This window comes from Delphinapterus leucas, chromosome 17 (assembly GCF_059928025.1).
Source record: "Delphinapterus leucas isolate spDelLeu-1000000601 "Yukka" chromosome 17, BTC_Dleu_Yukka2, whole genome shotgun sequence".
Classification (NCBI taxonomy): Eukaryota; Metazoa; Chordata; class Mammalia; order Artiodactyla; family Monodontidae; genus Delphinapterus; species Delphinapterus leucas.
Genome location: NC_143145.1, coordinates 24,067,016 through 24,089,682, shown reverse-complemented (window position 1 = coordinate 24,089,682; position 22,667 = coordinate 24,067,016). Strand labels below are relative to the sequence as shown.

Below are 22,667 nucleotides of genomic sequence, written 5' to 3'. Positions count from 1 at the left end.
AGGCTAAACAATACATTACTAAATAACCAAGAGATCACTGAAGAAATCAAAAAGGAAATTAAAAAATACCTAGAGACAAATTACAATGAAAACACGTAGATCCAAAACCTATGGGATGCAGCAAAAGCAGTTCTAAGAGGGAAGTTTATAGCAGTACAAGCCTACCTCAAGAAACAAGAAAAATCTCAAACAATCTAACCGTACACCTAAAGGAACTAGAGAAAGAAGAACAAACAAAACCCAAAGTTAGTAGAAGGAAAGAAATCATAAAGATCAGAGCAGAAATAAATGAAATAGAAACAAAGAAAACAATATAAAGATCAATAAAACTAAAAGCTGGTTCTTTGAGAAGATAAACAAAATTCATAAACCATTAGCCAGACTCATCAAGAAAAAGAGGGAGAGGATTCAAATCAATAAAATTAGAAATGAAAAAGGAGAAGTTACAAAAGTCACCACAGAAATACAAAGCATCCTAAGCACTACTCCAAGCAACTCTATGCCAATAAAATGAACAAACTGAAAGAAATGGATGAATTCTTAGAAAGGTATAACCTTCCAAGACTGAACCAGGAAGAAATAGAAAATATGAACAGAACAATTACAAGTAATGAAATTGAAGCTGTGATTAAAAATCTTCCAACAGGGGGCTTACTTGGTGGTGCAGTGGTTGAGAGTCTGCCCGCTGATGCAGGGGACATGGGTTCATGCCCTGGTCTGGGAAGATCCCACATGCCATGGAGCAGCTAAGCCCATGAGCCATGGCCACTGAGCCTGCGTGTCCGGAGCCTATGCTCCACAACGGGAGAGGCCACAACAGTGAGAGGCCCGCGTACCGCAGGAAAAAGAAAAAAAAAATCTTTCAACAGGGGCTTCCCTGGTGGCGCAGTGATTGAGAGTCCACCTGCTGATGCAGGGGACATGGGTTCGTGCCCCGTTCCAGGAGGATCCCACATGCCATGGAGCGGGTGGGCCCGTGAGCCATGGCTGCTGGACCTGCGTGTCCGGAGCCTGTGCTCCGCAACAGGAGAGGCCACAATGGTGAGAGGCCCATGTACCGCAAAAAAAAAAAAAAAAAAGAAATCTTCCAACAAACAAAAGTCCAGGACCAGATGGCTTCACAGGTGAATTCTGTCAAGCATTTAGAGAAGAGCTAACACCCATCCTTCTCAAAATTTTCCAAAAATTGCAGAGGAAGGAACATTCCCAAACTCATTCTATAAGGCCACCCTCACCCTGATACCAAAACCAGACAAAGATACTACAAAAAAAGCAAATTACAGACCAATATCACTGATGAATATAGATGCAAAAATCTTCAACAAAATACTAGCAGACAGAATTTACCAACACATTAAAAGGATCATACACCATGATTAAGTGGGATTTATCACAGGGATGCAAGTTTTCTTCAATATATGCAAATCAATCAATGTGATACACACCGTATTAATAAATTGAAGAATAAAAACCATATGATCATCTCAATAGATGCAGAAAAAGCTTTTGACAAAATTCAACACCAATTTATCATAAAAACTCTCCAGAAAGTGGAGATAGAGGGAACCTACCTCAACATAGTAAAGGACATATACGACAAACCCACAGCAAACATTCTCAATGGTTAAAAAGTGGAAGCATTTCTTCTAAGATCAGGAAGAAGACAAGGATGTCTACTCCTGCCAATATTACTCAACATAGTATTGGAAGTCCTAGCCACAACAATCAGAGAAGAAAAAGGAATCCAAATTGGAAAAGAAGAAGTAAATCTGTCTCTGTTTGCAGATGACATGATAGTGTACATAGAGAATCCTTAAGATGTCACCAGAAAACTACTAGAGCTATTCAATGAATTTCGTAAAGTTGCAGGATACAAAATGTACAGAAATCTCTTGCATTCCTTTACACTAATGATGAAAATTCTGAAAGAGAGATTAAGGAAACACTCCGCTTTACTACTGCAACAAGAAGAATAAAATACCTAGGGATAAACCTACCTAGGGAGACAAAAGACTGGTATGCAGAAAACTATAAGACACTGATGAAAGAAATTCAAGATGATACCAACAGATGGAGAGTTATACCATGTTCTTGAATTGGAAGAATCAACATTGTGAAAATGACTATACTACCCAAATCAATCTACAGATTCAATGCAACCCCTATCAAATTACCAATGGCCTTTTTTATGGAACCAGAACAAAAAATCTTAAAATTTGTATGGAGACACAAAAGACCCCCAATAGCCAAAGCATCTTTGAGGGAAAAAAATGGAGCTGGAGGAATCAGACTCCCTGACTTCAGACTATACTACAAAGCTACAGTAATGAAGACAATATGGTCCTGGCACAAAAACAGAAATATAGATCAATGGAACAGGATAGAAAGCCCAGAGATAAACCCATGCACCTATGGTCAACTAATCTATGACAAAGGAGGCAAGGATATACAATGGAGAAAAGGAAGTCTCTTCAATAAGTCGTGCTGGGAAAACTGGACAACTACATGTAAAGAATGAAATTAGAACACTCCCTAACACCATACACAAAAATAAATTGGATTAGAGACCTAAATGTAAGACTGGACACTATAAACTTTTAGAGGAAAACATAGGAAGAACACTCTTTGACATAAATCACAGCAAGATCTTTTTTGATCCACCTCCTAGAGCAATGGAAATAAAAACAAAAATAAACAAATGGGACCTAATGAAACTTAAAAGCTTTTGCAAAGCAAAGGAAATTGCAAACAAGATGAAAAAACAACCCTCAGAATGGGTGAAAATATTTGCAAATGCATCAATGGACAAAGGATTAATCTCCAAAATATATAAACAGCTCATGCAGCTCAGTATTTAAAAAGCAAACAATGCAATCCAAAAATGGGCAGAGGACCTAAATAGACATTTCTCAAAGAAGACATACAGATGGCCACGAAGCACATGAAAAGCTGCTCAACATCACTAATTATTAGAGAAATGCAAATCAAAACTACAATGAGGTATCACCTCACACCAGTTAGAATGGGCATCATCAGAAAATCTACAAACAACAAATGCTGGAGAGGGTGTGGAGAAAAGGGAACCCTCTTGCACTGTTGGTTGGAATGTAAATTGATACAGGCATTATGGAGAACTGTATGGAGGTTCCTTAAAAAACTAAAAATAGAACTACCATATGACCTAGCAATTCCATTACTGGGCATATACCCTGAGAAAACCATAATTCAAAAAGAGTCATATACCACAGTGATCATTACAGCTCTGTTTACAATAGCCAGTCATGGAAGCAACCTAAATGCCCATCAACAGACAAATGGATAAAGAAGATGTGGTACATATATACAATGGAATATTACTCAGCCATAAAAAGGAACGAAATTGGGTCATTTGTAGAGATGTGGATGTATTTAGAGGCTGTCATACAGAGTGAAGTAAGTCAGAAAGAGAAAAACAAATATTGTATATGAATGCATATATGTGGAACCTAGAAAAATGATATCGATGAACCAGTTTGCAGGGCAGAAATAGAGACACAGATGTAGAGAACAAACGCATGGACACCAAGGGGGGAGAGTGGTGGAGGGTGGTGGTGGTGTGATGAATTGGGAGATTGGGATTGACATATATACACTAATATGTATAAAATGGATAGCTAATAAGAACCTGCTGTATAAAAAAATAAAATAAAATTCACAAATTCAAAAAAAAAGATTAGCATTGGTATGTTTAAAAATCTTTCATTAGAAACAATATAAAAAAATCAACTTTACAAACACATTCTGGGCTTCCTTGGTGGCGCAGTGGTTGAGAGTCCGCCTGTCGATGCAGGGGACATGGGTTCGTGCCCCAGTCTGGGAGGATCCCACATGCCACGGAGCGGCTCGGCCCGTGAGCCATGGCCGCTGAGCCTGCACGTCTGGAGCCTGTGCTGCACAACAGGAGAGGCCACAACAGTGAGAGGCCCGCGTACCGCAAAACAAACAAACAAACAAAAAAACCACATTCTGGAGTTATTATTAGAAAACATAATATATCTTTTAGAGAGATTGATGATTTCCATCATTTACATATATTTGGAGCCAGATACCTTATTTTTCTTATGATTTGTGTGAGAAATCTTACAGATCTTACAGATCTTACAAGTTCAAAGCACCTTATGTTAGCATTTGAAGTCTCCCCTGAGCAAATAATGGCAACCTAACAGAAAGATGAACCTGCACATCAGTGCAATATATTTTAACATACCACATTTTTAAACCTACCAATATTCTCCCTGGAAAGTACCTGAGAGTATGCATGGAATTATGTTCCATGGAAACATATTAGGAAAGCTAGAAGTTTCTATCAGTGGAATATGATTCTCTGAACATCAATAACTAGACATAAGTTTGAAATCCTGCACATAGACACTGACTTTGGGATATAGACTTTCTTCTTAGAAGATGCACCTTGTGTTTCAAGCTATTAGATATGCTAAGATTGGACTATATTATTTTGCCTAACTGCTTCCTATTATATCAAAAAGCATTCTTTTTTTCAGGTGTATTTTTAATTGAAGTTACAGTTCTCTCTAAGAACTGAGTGGAAAATGTTGTTTAGAACCATATTCAGCTATCATGGTATTTTCTAGGTAAAATGAATCATTTAAATAAGTTTCTCCCACTGGTTATTGTTCAGTTTCAGTTTTACATTTCAAAATAAAGAAAAACATTTCAAAATAAAGAAAAAGAAAACATTTCAAAATAAAGAAAAAACTAAAAACAATACCTTGTCTTTTTAAAAAAATTTGACATATTTAACATGTTACATTTTGTAAATTGGTATATAACATGCTACTTTGATACATTTGTATATTGTAACATGGTTGCCATTGAAGCAACATTTATCATATTATTTGACTGTAGTATAATGTTACTCTATATATTTATTATTCTATAGTTTATTTACTACTTGTTACAAACAAAAGAAAGCTTCATGAATTTGCATGTCACCCTTGTTCAGGGACCATGCTAATCTGTATTCTAATTTTAGCATATGTGCTGTGCAAGTGAGCACTTGATATACTGTCTTGAGTTACTGCAAATAAGGTAAACTTACATTATTATAAACATCTGCTCTATGAGCAGCTAAAATATTAGAAATCAAGGTAGTGGACTGTGATAACTGGTACAAAAATATAAGTTTATAAGTGTTCTTTAATTCAGAAACATATTCAGATAAGAGAAAGCCATAAGAATTTCAGTAGAATGCACGGAGGATATTTTATTGAAAGAAAACTAGTAATGATGTGGTTTTTGCACTATATTATTTTTGTAAGTACTCTGCCTACTACTTACATGGGTTAAGTAATATTTACTACTCTTTGATGCTGGACTTGGTCATATAACTTGCTTTGAATAATTGGATGTTGGCAGATGTGACAAAAGCTGAGAGTTGCTCTCACATCCCTTTCACAACCATGAGAAAATCATGTCCATGTTGACTACTGAGCCCAGGAGAAAGATATAAACTTTGGGGGCAGAAATCATTATTCCTATCTTTTCCTAGCCTAAATCTATTCTGAATAAATGGCAGTGGTTTTAACACAATGACCTTTAAGAATTTTGCTGCCTTTATATGGCAATAGCTAACGGATTGCACTGAATTCAAGACACACTGAAACATTCATCTTTTTTACAATGTCTTGACACATTAGATTTCCTTAGCCTAGCATCCTCATACCCTTTTTAAAGCTTATCTTTCACGGTCCTCTTCAAATGACACATTTCTCTGAAAGCATCAATTATTTATCAACTTATATCTGTTTCCCCAAACACAGTTTTTGTGCTGTTTTACAACACTAACAAATCATACCTTGTGTTATATCTGTGTATTTTTCATATATCTACTTCTGGATTCTACCTCTGAAGAGTGGTTTGTATCACATTTATGTCACTATTCTTAGTTTTTAGAATCTGGATATTGGTTATTATTAATATTTCATAAATATTTCTGCAATGAATAAATATATATTAAGCAATGTATTGGGGAGTTCTAATCAAAAATAGAAGCTTATTATTGCTCTATTAGAGGGGGAAATATGTCAATTATTATACGAGCAAATATAAGCATAAATTAAACACATTACAGAGCAGTCTTGGGCTCTTTGACTTACAGAGCTGAGAGCTCCTTAGCTGGTTTTGACTTGCCATCAACATCAAGTTCCTTTACTGTGATTAGGAAACCTCTGCTCTAAACCGCTGATATTGAGGAGATGTTTTCCTCAATTTCTTTAAAATTAGTAGAAAAGCATTTGCTTGATGTACAGATGCTTTTACACTGGTGAATAAAGCAATATGTTTGAGCTACATTATTAAAATACCTTTAAGTATTTCTCCTGCTACAACCTAGAAACCACAGGGAGTCTTGGTACATTCTAAATGTATCTAAATGGAGAATGGCATTTAGAATCCAACATCTGGGCTCTAGGTGTGCTCTGTACCACGTGGGTGCTATTGCTTCTAGGTCTTCTCAGTGTATAGTGTTAGGGAATATAAGTACGTATAATAACCCACATAAATAAACATGTCTATATCTAATTATTTGTGTGTGGATATAAATATATATCCCCACAGTTGATCTTTCAGCACGTGGGTTGGGGGCCTAACCCTCAGTGCAGTTAAAAATCCACGTAGAGCTTACAGTTGGCTCTCTGCACTCAGCTCCTCCATATCAGCAATTCCACATCCGTGTATTCAACCAATGATAGATCATGTAGTACCATAATATTTACTGAAAGAAATCTGCATTTAAGTGGACCCATGCATTTCAAACTCATGTTGTTCAAGGGTCAACTGTATACACACAATGCATTTTATGAGTCATAAGTTCACCATATATATAAAATATATATACATATGTGTGTGTGTATATATATACATATATATGTGTGTGTATGTATATATATATATATATATATATATATAAAACTTTGTACTAGTTAAGTCGAATCCAAATCCAACATCACAGAGTTAAATGTAGCCTGCCTCCTTCCTTTATTTGTGAATTATTTCTCCAACAGTGAGAAACCTGGTTCTTATTTGCTACAATATACTTGTTTGATTAACTACAGTGTACTTACAAAGCAATTTAAGAATTGCTACCCATATTTCCATGCTTCTGCTTGAAACATATTTATTCAGTATTCAGTCAAGGTACTGTTTCCTGAAGTTACTTAAAGTTGCTTTTTCTGTTGTACTGAACAGCATGGTAACAGTTAGGTTTATTATTGTTGGTATTTTATTTTTAGTTTTCCCACATCCAGGTTGATTTTAATTGTTCATTTATTTTAGGGGCATGTTAATGGCATGTGAAATATGACTATGGTTCTAATACAAAAGATAATGAGAAATGTCACTTCCTCCTAATCTTGGCTATTATATTACCAGTACCTGCTTTTTTCCATTCCATTCCTATCCACCTCTGATAGGAAACTAAACCCTTTAGTTTCTGGTTTATCCTTCCATCAATGCCAGAAAATACATTCACAAAAAAAGATGCAGGCTTGTTGAAAACACAGGTGCCAAATTGAAGTAGCTATGACCAATTTGAGCAAAAAAAAAATATGATAGAAGTTGATTCTTACCCATAAAGCCAAAATAATAGTGGATTCATAAATATAAAAATGCGACTCTTAAAATAGACATTAACCAAAAAAGAAAGACAATAGCTTTAGAGTGAAACAAATAGGAGGGATGACATCACCAGTAATAACACATAACAGCATTATGAACCTTGTGAAGTGATGCTTTAAGAACTCAACATCAGCCCTGTGATATTCTTGACAAAAATACGTAGTGATGAAGAAGCCTCACACTCAACCACATTGACTGACATTCGATACAATAATTTATCAATATTCTTCGAAAGTGTCGAGGTCATGAAAGACAAGGAAAGTCTGAACTTACAGACTAAGAGAAACTAAAGAGAAATAATAACTAAATGCAATGTGGGATCCTGGATTTGATATTGGAGCAAAAGGAAAATGTTAGTGCAAAAACTGGTGAAATTTGAATAAAGCTTTTAGTTTAGTTCATAGTATTGTACCAGTGTTCATTTTCTGGTTCTGACAATAACACTGTAGCTATGTCAAATGGAAGTATTAGAGAAAGGAGAAGGAAGGATATATGAAAACTCTTTGTAGAATTTTTAAACTATTCTCCAAGTCTAAAGTTAGTTCCAAAAACTCTTTAAAAAGATCTCTACTTTTCTTTAGATTCAAATATTTTATTAATAATTATCAAAACTGTGGGTAGCTTTAAATAGCTTTCATGCCAAATTTGGAGTGAATCCAGCTCTCTTGATTCCAAGTTCAATAATCATTCCATTACTCTTTATTCTTCCAAATGTTCTGGGATATTTTACTCAAAGTACAATTGATTTGGTAATACATTAAACTTGAAGTCTCTTGTTAGGCATTATAAAATATGAAGCTCATTCTTAAAAAAGCTCATAGATCCCTGTTCTTGACTCCCCTTAAAAGAATCCATAAACTCCTCCACTTAATTTTGTGGCTACTCAATTAGTTGCTCTCTACAAAAGAGTGAGATATCCAAGATATATTTTTAATAAGGCAGTAGACTGCTTTTTAATGTATATCTTAGAATTGGAGAGCAGTGAAAAATCATTTAGAATATTTTTATATTCCTTTCCTATCCTAAGCTTGTCCTTAAAATTGGTAGTTTCAAATTATCTCTGTCGTTTTATAATACCCTTTCTGCTTCTTTGGGTGACATTAAAAAAATCTTTAATAAGGTAATATTTATTTTTAAAAACACTATCAATAGAGAACAAATACTTATTAATGCATACAGTAAATATATTTCTCCCTGACCTCCAAAATCAGCATTTTCGTTCTTTAAGCCATAGTTGAAATCATACTACCAGTTGCTAAATTATCAAATAATACTATCAGGAATTATTGGATATTTTCATTTTGTGTTTTGATTTGGCTGCATTTTCCAGTGCTACATTTTTATGCGATTGGTAGATTGTTATTTAAATGACGCCAGTGCCTGTTAAAACATGCAGAAAATTAAGCTCACGGAGTCACATGCTGAATTTTATAGATGGTTCTATAGTGATACTGTTATTAATATTGATCTATTAAAGTTTATAGCAGCTAATGAAAATAATATTATATAAATGTGGTATATAGAAATTAATCATTGGTTAAAATCATCATTTGGCGATTTATCAGTAAAATAAAGATTTTATTAAGTTAAAATTCTAGATTTGGAATTATCAGGCTAAATTTTCCAAATTTATAGCATTTCCTTGAATCTTGCAGTATAGCATCTGTAATGTCATTCTTTAAGTAATTGATTTTGCATGAGCTTCATTCCCATTTTGATTAGCTAATTGAGATTATAATTGGCATTTTAACGTAAAACTTAAAGTGAAGTTACTTCTAAGAAAGATCCTGGGTGGAAACACACAGAGACAAATCTATTTAAACAGCACATTATTTTGAGGATCCCACAGAATTGAACTCAATAGGAGCCGTTGATAATGCCAACCCTGGGGACATCCTTATTAGTCTGCCCACCAAGTGGACTGTGTGTGTGTTATGAACTCTGTGGGTTAGCAATAGCCACTAATTTAAAGCTGGTAGAAGAGTCACTCCAGATACTTAAAATGCAGTCACCTACCCTTTTCTGGCATTTTACATAAAACTAAGTCAGTGTAAAGTTGGTGAAGTAGACTTGAGACACTCCAAGGTGATACATGAAGTTGTCTTGTGGTTTTGTAATGCCAAGTTTAAGCTGAATATGAATGTTTAGACTTTCAAGGATTTCCTCTTTTTGGCATGGCGGGAATGAGGGACATAACATACCATCAAATGTTCACTGAGTGTTTATAATTCTTGGTCTCCAGATATAAGAAAGTAAAGAAGGATATTCTGTCTAAAGTAAAATGTGCTTCAATAGGATAGTTTCCAAATGACTGATGTATGTGATGATAATGATGATAGGGTGATGAAGACGATGATAATAAACTATTTTAAATTTAAATACAAAAAGAAATAAAATAACAGAAGGGGCATAGTTAGGTAGGGTGTGGTTGTCAGAGCTCAGAAAACGACCACTGAAAACTTGTGCCCTCATTCATGTCCTCAAATTTGTCTTCATTCTCTCTTTCTCTGGGTTAGGAAGTGTTTTATTGAAACCACTTCCATTAACTTCAAATGCAGACTAAAGAGAGATGTAACCCAAGTTAAGCTTCCTTTCAATCTTTTCCTATATGTACTATTGATAGCAGAATTTCTAAAGTAGTCACATGGAATTTGGAGTTTAAAGTGTTTCGGGGACCAATCCCAAGTTTGCTCATTATTTTTACTCTCTTAGTCATTACACTGTGAATCTTGGAAAACGTAAGTAAACCTAAGTTTTTCAAGTTACTGTATTACTTGGAAACCTATACGTTAAATTTCCCCATCCTCCACCAGGGAAAGTTACTATAATATATTACATCTCATAAGATATAAATCTCATAGGATTTTCTAGTACAATTTACATAAAACCCACATGCTTCTGGATCAAATACAGTTAACGAAAATCTAACAACAGTGCCATTAGAAGAGGCATAAGGCAGAAGCTCATTCACAGATTCATTTACAAGATGAAAACACTGCTAGAATCACATAAACTTTTTGTTCTATATTGTATAGTTGTAGAAATAAGATTAGTTACTGGTGAATTATGAAATGTTGCTTTACCATCCCCCAAACAGGATAAGCATATTTTGAAGTATTGAAGTTCAATTGAACTTTAATACTTTGGTGTTGATTTTACCTCCAAGTCTATGGTAGTCTTCATTCTTAAGCCATAGTATTTTTAAAAGTATGAAAAAAAATAACATCGTCAAAAACTGGTTTTGCTTTAGCTTGGTATTATTAGAAATATAATTCAGTTTGTGTAGATTCTTGTGTTCTTCCTATAGTGACTCTGGTCACTAACAATATTTAACCTATAAATTTTAAAGTATCACATTTTTATGGGCAGTTCTGATGTTTTTTCTTTTTAATTTTTATATAATTTTTAAAGTTTACTTTTCATTTGCAGTTCTTACAAAATATTGATTATATTCCCCATGTTGTACAATATATCTTTGTGCCTATCTTACACCCAATAGTTTGTGCTCCCACTCCCCCTCCCCCCATCCCCATTGGTAGCCACTAGTTTGCTCTCTACATCTGTGAGTCTGCTTCTTTATTGTTATATTTAGTTTGTTGTATTTTTTTAGATTCCACATATAAGTGACATACAGTGTTTGTCTTTCTCTGTCTGACTTATTTCACTTAGCATAACTCCCTCCAAGTCCATCCATGTTGCTGCAAATGGCAAAATTTCAATCTTTTTTATGGCTGAGTAGTATTCCATTGTGTGTGTGTGTGTGTGTGTGTGTGTGTGTGTATACATCTTCTTTATCCATTCATCTATTGATGAGCACTTAGGTTGCTTTCATATCTTGGCAATTGCAAATAATGCTGCTATGAATATTGGGGTACATGTCTCTTTTCAAATTAGTGTGTTTGTTTTTTTCAGATGTATACCCTGGACTGGAATTGCTGGATCATATAGTCATTCTATTTTTAGTGTTTTGAGAAACCTCCATACTGTTTTCCACAGTGGCTACACCAGTTTACATTCCCACCAACACTGTACAAGGGTTTCCTTTTCTCCACATCCTCACCAACATGTGTTATTTGTGTTCTTTTTGATGATGGGCATTCTGACAGGTATGAGGTGATATCTCATTATGGTTTTGATTTGTGTTTCCCTAATGATTAATGGTGCTGAGCATCTCACGAGCCTGTTGGCCTCTGCGTTTCCTCTTTGGAAAGATACCTATTCAGTTCTTCTCATTTTTTTCTAAATAAATTTATTTATTTATTCTTGGCTGTATTGGGTCTTCATCACTGTGCACGGGCTTTCTCTAGTTGCGGCAAGTGGGGGCTACTCTATGTTGTGGTGTGTGGGCTTCTCACTGCGGTGGCTTCTCTTGTGGAGCACAGGCTCTAGGCACGCGGGCTTCAGTAGTTGTGGCTCGCGGGCTCTAGAGCATAGGCTCAGTAGTTGTGGCACATGGGCTTAGTTGTTCCGCGGCATGTGGGATCTTCCTGGACCAGGGATCGAACCCGTGTGCCCTGCATGGGCAGGAGGATTCTTAACCACTGCGCCACCAGGGAAGTCCTTCTTCTTCCCATTTTTAAATTGGGTTTTTTTGTTTGTTTTGTTTTATTTCTTTTTATATTAATAGACAGTTCTTACATTCTTTTCACACTGTAGTTTTGACATGTTTATTAGAAAACTGATTTTCCCTGATTAGGAATAATGGTAAATATGGCCTAATTATATTTCAGATTACTTTGCAAAAATTTTACTAATTTAAAATAATTTGTAATGGACTAGCACATAGAAAAATGCCTAACACCACATAGTAGAGTTGGTGCTTGGGGTGCAGGTTCTGGAAAGGTTGGTTTGCATATGAAAGTCACAATCACAGGCAAGTCTTTTGATCTAAGAAGTAGCTGATCCTGCAAGAGGCATTTCCTCCAGTGTCAGCTAGGCCCCAGATGTCAGAGCGTGAAAATTACAGAAAATAAAAACATATGCTTAATATATACCTTGCACAATTCTTTTAAAAATCTACAAATTTTTATTCATTATTTTGATCCATTACATTATATATCAATTCAAATACTTGAGTGGTGTTAGGCAAGCTTTTCCTTTCATAAATCTTGTTAACTTCTTCCTATGAGATTATCCCAGTTTAAGGATTCAGGGAACCTGCCTTTTATTGATTCCATCTGGCTGTCAAGCATAGGCTTTCACATCTGTTTATGGCTCCCTGGGTACTTTCAGGACCCTACACAGTGACAAGTATGGCACTGTGGAAAAGTCATCTAATTACAAGTTAGGAATTGTAAATTGTATATTTTGAATAAGGTAAGGTTTTTACTTTGGGATTGCTTTACATATAGTGGATGTCAGCTTATTTTAATGTTTTTTTCAAATTCAGCTGTGTTTTTTTTAGTGCTTGTTTAGTTTGCATGCCTTAAATTATGTTTGAGTTTTAGAATCTTTTCAAACAAACGTTTAACAATTTTGCTCTCTGTCAAGTTGTTTGTTTCCTGTTTTTCTTTTTTTTAATATAAAACCATTGTTATTTGAGGAAACAAGTACCTCATTTAATATATGTTTTGCAAATACTTCCCTAGTTTACTAGATTTCTTTTTTGTTATTGGTATTTTTATTAAAATTTTTATAAAATAATTTTTATAAATAATTTTATAAAATTTTATAGAATCTCATTTGTCAGCTTTTTACTTTATGATCTTCTGGTTTTAGGTCAAGCATAGAAAGGTCTTCTATACTTCAAATTTATAAAATTATTTAACAAGACTTTCTTCTAATAGCTTATACTTCCCTATCATATTTTCACTATAGATTTTTTAGCCACTTAGAACTTACGTTGGTATTAAAATGTCCTCTTGATCATGTAGTAAAACCCAGTACATATTTGGGACTGTTTACAGACTCCATTTTTTCTCTAGTGACAAACTTATTTTTTGTCAATAATAATAAATATTTTAGTAGCTGACAGGTCATTTATTACTCTATTATTTGCCTTTATCCTGACCATGTCCTGATTCTTTTTACATGCTTAATTTTCAGACAACTTTAGAATAGTTTTGTCAGTTTCCAAGAAAAATGTAAAAGGTTATTTTAGTTGGTATTAAGTCCAAAATATTGGTATTTTTTGGGAGAATTGATGCTTTTAAATATTTAGTATTTTAACCCATAAACATTGCTTATATATTGTTTTTCAAAGGATGGGAAGTGATAAGATGCCTCCCCCCATCTTCTGGTATTTACATTCTTTTGTAATTCCCTCTCCTTTAGTATGGGTGGGACCTACAGCTTTCTTCTAACCAAGAGAATATTTCATAGGTGATGGAATAGCATTTCCATGATTATGTTTCATAAGGTTGTAATTTCTACCATGTTAGAAGACCCTCTCCCTTGCCTGCTTTGATAAAACAAATTGATATGTGCAATACTCTATGTAAAGGCCCATATAGCAATGAACTGAATGTGACCTCTATTGGATAGCCAGAGAAAAACTGATGCTTTTAGTCCAAAAGTCCAAAGGAAATAAATTCTGCCAATACCAAGTGATCTTCAAAAAGATCCTTCCTCAGTCAGGCCTTGAGATGAGATTGTAACCCAAAGAGAAACCTCATTTACATGCAGTATACGGATATGTACACACTGAATTTAATAAGCTAGTACTTTCAGTTTTTTGCATGGACTTTTTTCAGTTAAATTTATTGGCAATTTTCATCTTCATTCCATCTTTCACTAATTTGGTACTAATGCTAGATCAACTAATTTACAAAATAAATCACAAAGTATTTTTTTCTAATCTTAAAAAATTACACTGTATATTATTTTGTTCATTACAACTTGAAAAAATCATGTAACTTCCTCATAGAAATCCTATTAGAAGCAAATTTTTTTTCTTTTTCTTTACGCTGGTCTCTCACTGTTGTGGCCTCTCCCGTTGCGGAGCACAGGCTCTGGACGCGCAGGCTCAGCGGCCATGGCTCACGGGCCCAGCCGCTCCGTGGCATGTGGGATCTTCCCGGACCGGGGCACGAACCCGTGTCCCCTGCATCGGCAGGCGGACTCTCAACCACTGCGCCACCAGGGAAGCCCTAGAAGCAAATTTGATAAGCTATGTAAACCTCTTTAATCAGAGCTTGAAATGTTTGGCATTCAGTAAATGTTAATTAGTTTTATTAATGGTACTACTCTGACAGTTTTACCAGTTTCTTCCAATATATTTAACTGTTTAGGTTTCCTTTCACATAAGGACATTTTAAAAATTGTACTTTATGTTATATCTAATGCTTCAAATTATTTGCATGAGTTTTACAGAGCACTCATTGGCCCTTTCAATTTACTTTGCATATGTTGTGATTTTTCTTATTCTTATTTCACTGCATTGTGTGGCTTCTCCATGTCTTATTTTTTTTTTTAGAATATATTCTTTTTAGATAGGATTATTTCTTGTATATTTTTATTATTCTCATTCTCCATTAAAAAATTTTTTTTTGATTAGGTCCGATTTACTTGTATCTTTTTTTCTTTGATGGTCTGTGCTTTTTTAAAAAAATTAATTTATTGTTTGGTTGCACTGAGTGTTAGTTGCGGCACACGGGACCTTCATTGAGGCATGCAGGATATTTCGTTTTGGTGCGTGGGCTCTTCGTTGCAGTGTCCAGGCTTCTCGCTAGCTGTGGTGTGCAGGTTTTCTCTCTCTAGTTGTGGTATGTAGGCTCCAGGGTGCATGGGCTCTTTAGTTTGACGCACGTGGGCTCTCTCGTTGAGGCGCGCGAGCTCAATAGTTGTGGCCCACGGGCTTAATTGCCTTGCAGCATGTGGGATCTTAGTTCCCCAACCAGGGATCGAACCCGTGTTCCCTGCATTAGATGGCAAATTCTTTTTCACTGGACCACCAGGGAAGTCCCCAGTCTCCATTTCTTAATCCACTATTTTTTCTTTAATATTATGTCTCAATTCTTAAAGTAGATGAGTAATTCAATTTTATTCTCTCATGTAGCCTTGAAACAGGTTAAAAGTGGCTTTTTTTCCTTTAGGAAAAATTTAAATATTTGTAAATTTAGCTATGTAAACTTTATATTAAAACATTTTTCTAGATATTTAGCAATTTTGGTGGTAATTTCCATTTTTGGCACCAACATTATTTTTGACTTTTTAATAGTTTTTGTATTTCTGTTTTGATATTCTTTTTATGCTTTTATAGTTGTACTACATTTATTTATACTGTTCAAAGTACATGGCCTATGTTATTTGATAATTTTTGAAATTGAGATTTCCTTTGCAGAATAATATATAGACAACATTTAAAAATGTTTAATGAGGATTTGATAGGGAATTTTGTATTTCAGGGCATAGAATTCAATATATATTTTTAAACCTACATTATTGGTTAAATATCATTTAATTCTTCAATATCCTTTCTTACTTTAAGGTATATATTCTCTAACATAATAGAGGCAAGTAAGTTTTTTTATTTCCATTGTGTTTCTTCAGAATTTGTTTTTATATTTCCTATATTTTATAACAGTAATTTAGTTTTTAAGGGTTCATGGCATTTCAATCCTCAATGTAGATTTTATTTTTTTTTTATCATTTTATAATATCCTCTTTTGGTTTCATTTAATGAATCATATACAAACTTTGATGTTAATATCTTAAACTAGATTTGTTTTATTTTCTAATGATTGTCCAGCAATTTTTAACCATCTTCTACTGGCTTTGGTATAGTTTTAGTCCTGAGTCAAAATATAGAGTGATGTGTATTTAAATAATTAAGTACACACACCCTATAACCACTGAGGCCAACAAGTTCTGAAACTATCCTCTCAGTGTTCCAAGCAAGGCAGTTCTTATGGTAATTACATTAAAGAGACAAACAATTATGAGTCTCCCTGTGGTATTATTCTGTAAGTGCAAGAACTTATGGGAATGGGAAGCATATTATAGTAGTGAGATCAGCATTATTTTAAGCACTAAAGTGCAACTTACTGAGGCTAAATAACCCAAGTAATGGCATTCACAGAACATCCCTGGGTTTGAGGTTAGCAAATGTTATCAGTATCTTTGGCTAGATCACTTATTCTGTAGAATCAGAAATAGAAATGTATTACCGAAAAGAATATCTCAGAAGATAGAAGTTAATTCAATTTTAAACACTATAGACCTTGCATAATATTTTATTAGACTTCTGATTTTTGATGTAATCGAATACAAGAGACCCTAATCAAAGTAGTTGTTTCCTAAAAATATTAAAGACTGTAAATAGACTTTTCTTTTCCTCTCTCTCTACCTTTTATTCAAATTCTGTAGCAGCATAATGTTGCTTAGGTCATAGATGAACCTGAGGTAGAAACTGCTTTTATGATCAACAACTCATGGTGATTTAGTCTCTGCTATACTCATAGATCCATGAATGTAGTAACCATGCCTAAAGTAATTCTCTTCCCTGTATTCTCGCTGTCAATCCTATGCTTGGTACATGATGTCTCCTGCTGTTGCTTAATAAGTATATTTCACCTTGACAATAAATATGAGTGAAGGAAGTTGACTACTAAATTTTATCAAACTTATCAAGGTCATATTAAAATACATATTTTTAAGTTTTTATCAATTATCTTAGAGATAAGAGTATTAATAAAAAATGGATTATATGCATAGAAAGTTTAAAAATTTGTGCAAGTTAACAACAGTTGTTTCAGGGAAATTATTGGTCAGTGTTTATCCACATATTGGGAAAAACTAGTAACACTTGTCAGTTATAAAGGTTTAGATCATATTTGTTGAAGGTTGAACCAGTCAAGTAAGTCTACAAGGAGTCAACAAGATCTGACTTTCCATGAATAAGATATTGAGATTAAACAACTAGAGAAGGGCAGAAGAGAACATTTGTTGAAAGTGTGTTATGAATGGGTAACAGGAAAACAGTGATATAATCACTATCCATAGACTTTAAGATCACATCTCTTACTCACATGTTTTAAACAAACAAGTAAATAAATGTTTTAATGAGGATAAAGCAAAGGTATATATCTCTACCAAATCATGTAACTCAGATGTTCCTGGTATTGTCCTTGTTTATACTTTTGCCTCAATTCTTTAGTTCAACCTAAAATTGATAAACTCTCTTAGAATAACAGTCTTAACTTTGATAAACATTGGCAAAATTAACTGATTTTATTTTAGTAAGAGTAATAGCAAAATTGGCTATTTCACCACACGCACAATACTCCCCCTATTTATGTTTCTGAATATCGTAATCTTTGGATTCATTAGATATGAGCACTGACTTTATTTTTGTATTATATAATGTACTAGATTCTTTTTATTTATTTTTTAAAAAATTTTTAATGTTCATTTATTTTGGCTGAGCTGGGTCTTAGTTGTGGCACGCAGGATCTTTAACTGTGGCATTTGGGATCTTTTAGTTGCAGTACAAAGACTTCTTAGTTGCGGCATGTGGACTTCTTAGTTGTGGCATTCATATAGGATCTAGTTCCCAACCAGGTATTGAACCTGGGCCCCCTGCATTGGGAGCACAGGGTTTTACCCACTGGACCACCAGGGAAGTCCCTGTACTAGATTCTTTGTATACATTTACGATTGTGTCCCTAAAATAAATTACCAAATGTGAAATACATATTCAAAGTGGAAAAAACGTAAATAAATTACAGATATATACATATATAGGAATTGTCCTCTATCAATTTATAAAGCAAAACCAGTGAATAACTATTTTTGCCCCACCATTGCCGACAGTATATTCAAGTATTTTACAATTTTGTATAATACTGCAGGTAAAAATTTTAATTACCTACATTAAGTTAAAATACACATAGAAAGAAACCTATACAATTGTAAATAGCAAGTTCATATTTTGTAAGAGTCCTCCTTCAAAAGACAAGTAAAAAGTTGAAAGAAAAAAATTTTTGAAAAGCACTGAAATTATAATAGCAGTGAGGGATTACTGAATCCTAGAGGATGACAGGAATCCAGATCGTGAACCTGGGATCAGAGCCATTTTGCCCTGTTGGTGTCCGTATGTCAATCGAAAAGAGCCTGGAAATGTCCAAAGGAGAAATATAGTGTAAAAATTATTATAGAGGTAAACCTGGCTGGCCTTGGGGATTTATTAAATATATAATACATTAAAACAATAGATTAAGTACCTGCTTTCATGAAGTTTGAAATCTGAAATGCATTATAACTACTTGAAATAACATGTGATAGGGAATACTATGATATAAACATCAAATTAGAGTTCTGGAGGAAATAACATAGCTATAGATAAATATGGTTTCCCTTTTTATATGAGCCATGTGGAAAGTGTTCAGACATCCAGAGATCCTTGAATGTGAATTGCATCAACAGCAATATAATGAATGGTCTTCTAAAATGTTTTATTTTAAAATTGCATGACCCTTTACAGGTGCAGGCATAAGAAGTCTTACTAGAAGGTATTATTTATTACTATTATTATTATTATCATCATTATTATTGAATCCTACGTAATTATGATGTATTACTCAGGAATAAAACCATAGAAAATTGACAGTTTAGACAAATAAGGTTGTGTATTCATATGGTGAAATTGAGCATTTTAATATCACAGCCAATGGGCAAGTCGATATCTTGTATTTTGAGCCTAGATTTTTTTTCATTTTCACTCCTTTGAGGAAACTACACCACCAAGTCATTAAAAAATGTATTACAAGCCTAAAGTAATGTATTATTCTTTTGACAGACTGAATGTCTTCTTACTGCTAATGTACTCATTTGTTTTTACGTTACATTTGGAATTGAGTGATTCACAGTATCCACTACTTTAGACTCTTCCATCAAACCATGGTTATAAAAATAATGAACTGAAAGGGACTCTTTTTATATTAGTAGGAAGTTAAAAAAAATTAAGTTCAATGAAACTCTGAATTCTTAGACCCTAATAAGAAACATTTTTATTTGTTCTTTAACAGAATTACTTGAATGATATGGAAAATGAAAGACAATCAAACACACTCCTGGATCTAAATCAGTGATATTGTGAGCACGGTATTACTGAGCAACTATCACGGCATTTATTGCTAAATAGAAATATTTATGGCTCTAAATTCTTCTAATCCATCCTAGTAGATTTATGTGTTTGTCTCTTCCACTATCCAAAGAACAAATTGAGGATAAAACCTAGGTCATTCACTCAGTATTACTAATAACAATAATCATAACAATTCTTATAAACATATGCTATGTTGTGTGAATATCTTCAGGCGCTTCACCAACAGTGGCTTACTTAATGTTCATAACAACCACGTGAGGTAGGATCTCTTATGAAACCCACTTCAATTCCGGTATCTGGATTTTAAGTCCATGCTTTTAACCACAATATTATGCAATACCCACTAGTACATCATTGTCAGTTAACGGCTGTCTCTTTTAAATGACTTATAAAAAATATTTTTTATCAATCACTGACTGTATTAATACAGGAATATAAAAAAATACAAACACTCTCTTCTCCAGGGTCTCAAAATTTAGAATTAGGAATCTATATGCATACATATTTGAGCATGTTCATAACTTTTTTGTGTTGTATTTTTTCTCCTTTTCTGTTTTCTGACCTAAATTTTGTGTTGATTTCTTTTTCTGTGTGCAGTAAATAGTCTTAGAACTATGCTAACTAATTATAAGAATCTTCTGAGGTTTTTTTCCCCTATGGAGAGAAATTTCTTTTTTCTTTTTTTTTTTTAAAGAAGATGTTGGGGGTAGGGGTTTATTAATTTATTTTTGGCTGCGTTGGGTCTTCGTTTCTGTGCAAGGACTTTCTCTAGTTGTGGCAAGCGGGGGCCACTCTTCATCACGGCGCGCGGGCCTCTCACTATGGTGACCTCTCTTTTTGCAGAGCACAGGCTCCAGATGCGCAGGCTCAGTAGTTGTGGCTCACGGGCCTAGTTGCTCCATGGCATATGGGATCCTCCCAGACCAGGGCTCGAACCCGTGTCCCCTGCATTAGCAGGCAGATTCTCAACCCCTGTGCCACCAGGGAAGCCCAAGAGAAATTTCTTTTATTCAAAGAGGCCTCAGTGCATCTATAAGGCTACAGCAATACTATTTAAGCATAAGATTCCTCTTCAATTAAAAAAGGATACTTTTTACTGGATGTTACACAATAGTAGTACTTCTTTTTAGATAATGAAAGTGAGAAAATTTAACACTACCTCTATGAAAATATAGTACAATATTAAAATGTTTGTGATTTAATTTTTAAACTCATTAAATTACTATTAAATATAGCATTATATCCTTTACTGAGTTTTCATTTTCTTTCAAAGATTGTACAACCATGTAACAAGCATTTCTAATCTAAATATAATATATATCATACTTTTAAGATTATGATCTTTTAAACAACTTCATTCTGTCTATATTTTTAGTTTTCACTTGTGTAATCTTTTGTTTTATTTCCCCTTCTTAAGAAAAATTTTATCAGTTTCATGTACTATGCCCATATAGCAAACACAGTGAAATTAGTTATTCCTGTACTTTATGACAAATGCTCTGTGCTTCTAGTTCCAAGTCTAATGTGATAAGGGGACTACATAATTTTTGTACAAACTTGAGCCACTCTTGGGAATCAAAAGGGTGCTTTTAATAATTAAACAAAGGTAACAAGTATAATTTAACAAGTCAGGGCTGTTTTGAATAAATTGGGATATACTTTTACCTTATATACAAGTTTTCCAGCCCTTATGTAAGATAATCTTTGATAGAGGAAAGAAGAGTCATTCCCAGCTGTCTCCCTTCCCTAATGCAGGGATTTTACCATATTTAACATCCTACCTTTTCTGGATATTCCATGAGGGCAATTGACAAAAACCCAAGTTTGGTACCTAGAACCATACTGACCCAACTAGATGTGTATACTCAAGTAGTCAACAAATATTTACTAAATACATGCCAGGCACTATGCTATTATTTGGGAATTCACTCAATGAAATAGGATGCCTTTTGTATGGAACTCTTAGTCTAACAGAAAGGGGAAAACAAATGGGCAGATGCAATCTACTGTAATAGGCAACATGACGGAGTATGTAACAAGGTCTCAGAGACCAAAAGTGAGGTAAAACTATTTCAGTTTTTGTGAGAGACATCTCGGAGAGTAAACTGAAATCTTAAAATTTATAGATTCTTTTTAATTGGCCAGTTAAAAATGAAGATTATTTCATTCAGTAAGAATGGCAAAGGGACTTCCTTGGTGACACAGTGATTAAGAATCCACCTGCAAATGCAGGAGGCACGGGTTGCAGCCCTGGTCTGGGAAGATCCCACATGCCGCGGAGCAACTAAGCCCGTGGGCCACAACTACTGAGCCTGTGCCCTGGAACCTGTGAGCCACAGCTATTGAGCCCGTGTGCCACAACTGCTGAAGCCCACATGCCTAGAGCCTGTGATCTGCAACAAGAGAAGCCACCACTGCAATGAGAAGCCTGCGCACCACAACGAAGAGTAGCCCCCACTCACTGCAACTAGAGAAAGCCCATGCCCAGCAATGAAGACCCAACGCAGCCAAAAATAAATAAATTAATTAAATAATTTTTTAAAAAAATGTATGTGTAGAAGCCTAGAGGGTATAAGATCCATGGACTATTTGGAAGAAGAATAGGAAGTTTGATAAGGGGGGGCTAAGATATGGGAAAGAAATGATGAGAAACTTGATGAATGAGAGTACAAGAGCTCATTTCCAAAGAGCCCTTTAAGCCATTCTAAAGAGTTTGATTTGCGTCCTGAGCCTAATGGCATTTAAATGTTTTACGTAGGAGAATCATGCAACTTGATTTGTGGAGTGGCAGTGAAAATGTGTTGTTCAGATTTCTTACTGTTAGGTACATGATTCACAGAGGTGCTGCCAGTCTGGATCCGTCATTGCTGGTGAGGATATACTTCCTGCCAGCGGCTCTCAGGCAATGACTGAGCAAGGTGAGGATGCCAGTGCTTACCCGTTTCTG

At 34.5% G+C, this 22,667-nt stretch overlaps 1 pseudogene; it reads right to left on the bottom strand.

The window, feature by feature from the left end:
• Positions 1 to 4,957: 4,957 nt before the first annotated feature.
• On the bottom strand, positions 4,958 to 5,056 carry LOC115804010 (U6 spliceosomal RNA; annotated as a pseudogene).
• Positions 5,057 to 22,667: the final 17,611 nt, after the last annotated feature.